The sequence below is a fragment of the Thermobia domestica genome, chromosome 6 (assembly GCF_964235325.1).
Source record: "Thermobia domestica chromosome 6, izTheDome1.hap1.1, whole genome shotgun sequence".
NCBI lineage: Eukaryota > Metazoa > Arthropoda > Insecta > Zygentoma > Lepismatidae > Thermobia > Thermobia domestica.
Window position 1 is genome coordinate 156,406,210 of NC_137459.1, and position 5,752 is coordinate 156,411,961.

General features: G+C 32.9%; 1 long non-coding RNA gene across 1 annotated transcript; it reads right to left on the reverse strand.

Annotated features, from left to right (window-relative positions):
* Positions 1-1,330: 1,330 nt before the first annotated feature.
* Positions 1,331-5,375, reverse strand: LOC145687727 (uncharacterized). Its single transcript, XR_014131725.1, has 2 exons — positions 5,073-5,375; positions 1,331-3,186 (listed from the first exon to the last, which is right to left on the reverse strand). It is a non-coding gene; the product is annotated as an uncharacterized LOC145687727 (long non-coding RNA).
* Positions 5,376-5,752: the final 377 nt, after the last annotated feature.

Consider the following 5,752-nt stretch of genomic DNA (forward strand, 5'->3'; position numbering starts at 1 on the left):
AAGGACACTTCTTGCCAAGCGAGCTTTCCGTAAACCCTGCTGTTTTTGTGGGGTTATATCCCCCCTATGGTTTATGCCTAGATAAAAGCTCTGTAGTGATTATTATATACGAGGCATTAAGCACCAGATTTTTTTTTTTTCTTTTAAGGAGCAGTACCTTAATACTCCTGGGCCACGTTGTCAGGAGTGGATTGAACCACTTGTGTCAGTCTTCAATTTCAGCAGAGGTGGCAGAATAGTTACTTCTTGGCAATAGTACGTTTCAGAGTACCTCGCGCGCGTGCGATAACAAAGCACGAACTATTACAAACACTAAATATTCAGCTACCTGACACTTATAAAATCAGTGATCTCAAATATCTCTACAAACTCACACATGTCCAGTTCAGATCCGAAACATTACTCTCAGAATTGTATTTCCGAATTCCATTCAGACAAGCTCGAAACACACATCTTTTTCATTTAGTACAACCTAGATTGTCAATAGTTCAACGCTCTCTGTTCTACAGGCTTCCTAAGTTATACAATGAAATATCACATACACCCGCACATTTAGTTAATTCTGAAACAGCATATAACTCTGCACTATGACGTCATTTTAATGGATAAATTCTAATCACTTATTGTCAATCTTTCTTGTTATTACTTGATGTTTTTTTATTATTATTATTATTACTATTATCTTATGTTATCATCTCTTAGATTTGTAAGATATTGCAGTGTAAACTGGCTTTCAGCTGTATCTGGCATTATGTTTGTAAATAAATAAATAAATAAAAGCATACTACTAACGGACACATACACACACAAAAGCAGAACTCAAGAATGAAATGTTGGATCTATGTTGGTAAAAAGACAGTGGTTGTGGAGTAAAAGCGGCACAAGAGTTAAGTAACCAAGTCAAGCAAGTTCACTGCCGCAAGTCTATTGGTAGCTCGGAGCAAATCGAGTAAACCGCGAGAAATAAAGTTCTGGAACGAAATATCCTGGAAAATAAAATACAACGAAAATATTCTTGTGCTCGTTCGCATTCACTCACACTCTCGTACAATTCAAAATAGAAAGGGCATGATTGATTATTTTTAATATTAAACACTAGGTCAACTGTGTTTAATCTTTAATAGGGTATTTAGTAACGAAAATTACAAAAGTGACGTTATATTGAAAAATTTAAGCATTTCATAAAAATTAAGAAAAGGTCAATTAGCACTCATTTTAAGTAACAGAAATATTACTATAATATTTTATTTATTACATACGATTAATAAATTTGAACGCAATTGGTTAGACTTGAAATGTTTTAAGGAACAAAAAAATCTTAAAATCAACATATGGCAATTATCACAAATTTATATTCGAATCTCACTGGTTTATGGAGATAATTGCATCCGAATTACAAAGATAATCAACAGGATCACATTAAGAAATCACATTAAGTTTTTTACCGTATCTCTATAATTTAGCACCTCATATTTTAAATTATCACTGAATTTTTGGTTGTACTAACACTATAAGTTCTTTCGGATACCATCACATTGTATACTATTATGATTTTTACATTTCTAACATTTTTTTTTTCTAATAATGATGGCTTAAAGTTTCTATTCAACAATTTACAGCACTTGCTTTACTCTCTGAAAATAAGTAAAAACAAGAACTTGGAGATAAACATTCAAACTCTGCATTGTTATTCTATTTACTTCAACAATTACATGTAAAGTATTATTGCATTACACTTTTATTATATACACAACTCTCAATAACTACGACGAAAACAATTGTGTTTGTGTACTATATTACGATACAAATATAAAATATAATAATAAACCAAATTACGATGTAATAAACTATAGATTAATATATCATATGGTAGAATTATCTCAATGCTTCACGAAATAAATAAATACACTCACACACAAAGATTAGCAAAATACCTAAACAATAGAAATCAACTACACAAACAAACACTACGTAAAGATGAAGTAACTAAATATAATGTCATACAAGAAAGAAAATGTATTTGACACTCGAAGTTTTGCTTTAACTTTCAGCATGGCAAGGCATTTTGTGAAGAAATGAATATTGTGTAATGATGATACGAAGAGACATGTGATGTATTAAAATCCATAACATAATTCTAAATCTTTAATGTTAAGACCATAGATGATAATATTTCAATAAATTTTGAATTAGAACACAGATCACTTCCGGATATATCTGCTATCGAAATAGTATCAGCAAGGACCTGAATTCTTAACACCAGAAAGTTGACAAAGCAAAACAAATATTACAGGCATGTTTAGGAAGGTTAAAAAATTACGTTCATGATAACGGCAGCCAAAAGATATCTTGTGGCAACCGAGAGATATACGCCAAGACCAATAACTGTGACAGTAGAAATTCAACTAAATTTGGTACTCGCAGTTACAATAATAAATTAGGTACAATACAAATGTTTAGCTTTCAACTCTCATTCATTCATTGATAATTAGAACAATTTTCTTTAGTAACTACATATAAATACTTATACTACAAGCTTTCATTAACGCACATCAAACTGTTACAATTGAACTTATTTTTCTGAAATTTATACCTTTATTATCTGTACAGTTTGACTTTCCGGCGCTTTATGGCCGTACATAAAAATGGTGCAAATAACTAATAATACACCTAAAGCAAACGGAAATGATGTCTGGAAGTTAAACAAGTAAATTGAGACAACGCACGAAATAACAATAGCTAATGATGTAGCAAAACCGTTTAGAATATTGTCTGCATATTTCACTACCGTAGCAACAATAAGTCCACCTGCTGCCTGTAAAATTATCACTTAAACAACAAGTTAATCACATGCAAAGAAGAATCCTTTGTTTTTGATTGCTTCATTACCAGATGCAAAGCAGGTAATTAATCCAAATGGTAAAGGTAATAAACTTAACTGCACATTTCGTATACAAACCGAGATGCCTAAACCTTTCTAGGTCTTCTCAAAATATATTCCTGTCAATCCGGAAAGAACACACGCAATGAGAGCAGCAGCAAAAACTAGAAAACGATTCTACTGAATTTCGCTGTTATAATGGAAGGTTCTGTTTAAGTAGCTGAACTAACACAACAACACTGATGATACTGAAACATCACTACTGGTAAAAATTGGTCCTGATAATAGCCTAAATTATGTAACATCTGAAAAATAAACAAATAAATAAATAAGAAAACATATGCAATTAATGAATCTACATCACAATAATGTTACATAGATATATATATTAATAATTAGCATTATGTTTTGGTGTTTAAAGACTTACTTAGTCTATTGCATAAACAATAAGAAACTTTATTGTTCCGTAACGAAAGCTCGTCAATAAGTCACAGTCTGTATCAAGTTAATCCAATCACAATTTTACAGGGTGACCCCTAATTATGTATGTGATGTTTGACTAACTGTAATATTTGTAATTCTGGACAGAAAGTTTAGATATAGCAACACTGTGTGGCCCGAGAGTTGGGATAACGACCACTGGACTTAGAACCGCTAGTGTATGTCAGATAGGATGGTGGAACGGTTGTCTCTGGAACAGCATGTGCGTTTGTATTCTGCAATAAACAATTACGCTGTGAGACGGAGGATGGCAGACGAGTTTGGGGGAAATGGCCTCTCTGTGTTAACAATCACAAAAATAAACAATAAATTTGACGCTACTGGCAGTGTTCTGCGAGCGAAGTGAGCGGGTAGCCCCGGAGTATGCATACTGACGATAACAAAGATCGTATGTTGGAAACCATTAACTCGTCCCCTCGGAAGCCGAAATATCAAAAGTGTATGTCCAGAGAGTTGAACATTTCACGCACAACACTGCAGGGAATAATGAAGGATCTGAAATTAAAGCAATATCATCCTCGTTTAATAAATTATATTAACGATGATAATCAGAATAAGCGCTTGGAGTTTGCAGAAAAATGTCTGGGAATGCTGAAAGAAAATCCAGGTTTGGAAGAACACATTATTATGGGGCGTTTTAAAGGACAAAGTGTATCAACATCACATATCAATTTGGCCAAACTACGCGAAGCTACCACAGAAGAGTTCCACAGGGTATCAGTACGGGTCTGTGAAGCTGCTTGCGATAACGTTTCTCTTCATCTTCAGGCATGTATCGAGTTGGATGATGCATTGGTGAACAAAGATTAAAATTATTGTAAAGAACGGGATGAGAGTAATGTGTTTATGTTCAAGTTGTGTTGCTAGTTTCTTTACCACAATCTTAAAAATATCATACATATAATTATGGGCTACCCTGTACATAGAAAATCAAAAGGAAAAATGTGGCTACGACAGTGTTCTGTGAAGTTGAGGGTATTATGATTTGATAATGGATTTTAGGCGCACATTAAAAAAAAAAAAAAGCAAATTACGAAACATTAATTTGTGCATAGCAGTTCTATTTACAATTTTCATATATGTTTTATAGCAGCAATAAAAAGGTATTATTTGAAACTGATATTATATCTGTGTACCAATTTGCACTGACTTACAACATTGCACTGGGTTTCTAACTTCCCGTTTTTCCTTACTCGTCTTTTGTTTCTTCCTTCGCTAATTTATTTTGTTTAAATCGTGCAGTTTAAAAAAGCGTCATATGGTAGATTTTCTATTATAATAGAAACCACAAACTTTATGATAAACTTATTGCTACTCTATGATATTATTAAAGATACTAAAGATTATTAGACAATATTTTGGTATGTAATAACGTTGAGTTGAGTTGAGTTGATTTTAGTTTAGCGTCCCGTTCAGTAGCGAGGCTATATGAGACGTGGACCTACTGATTAACGTGGAATCCGAACCACATGAGCTCCCGCCGGGTATGTAATAACGTGTTTGATGAAGGCAATGATATATATATAACCGAAATGTAACATAGATTAGGAGTAGTAACTGATTGCTTTGGTTAGCTTTTATTTGTATTTATGTAAAACTTCCTTAATCAACAACGACATAATTATTAATTTTCTGTATTCGTTCTGGCAAATAAACATTTAATACACCTAATAAAAACAGTGGTACGTACGCTATGGCCTTGATCCTGGTTTTGATCATTCATGTCATCCGATTGACCAGGTCTTGTACTTTCAGCTTCTTCTTGGTCTTCTTTAGTACTCAATTCACTGTCGAATTTAAGCCTTTTAGTTGCTGGTTTGAAATCCGTTTGAGATCCTGGCCTGATTTCAGAAGAAGAGGGTTCTATAATCTCAACTCTAGTCGATAAGAAGGTTGTAGCATGTTGTAAGATAAAAAAAAAATAAATAAAACTAGCGCCACTTCTAATGGGTGGCAAAAATAGGAACTACTATTATTGTAGAGGTAGTTAACTGACCACCTTCTGGTCATTGGAAAATTGAATTAACGACTGAGAGCACATGCTCATGTATATCGTCGGAAATGGTGCAAATTCATAGAAAATTTAGAACTTTGTCATCCACGTTTTATAATTTAGTGAATTCTTATATTTCGACATAAAATGGATAAGTATTTATACTAATTTTTTGAAAGTGACTAGCATAATCAAATGGAGTTGAATAGGAGCCTAATTTGAATACTTTTATGAGCCATTTTTGTGTTAAAATTATCTAGGAATGAAGTTTGGAATTTCAATGCCTATGTTTGATACATTAAGTAATTATATCAGTGATTGTGAAGTTTTTATATAATATTTCCAAAAGTGTTACCAGAATTAACTTTTATTGTGTG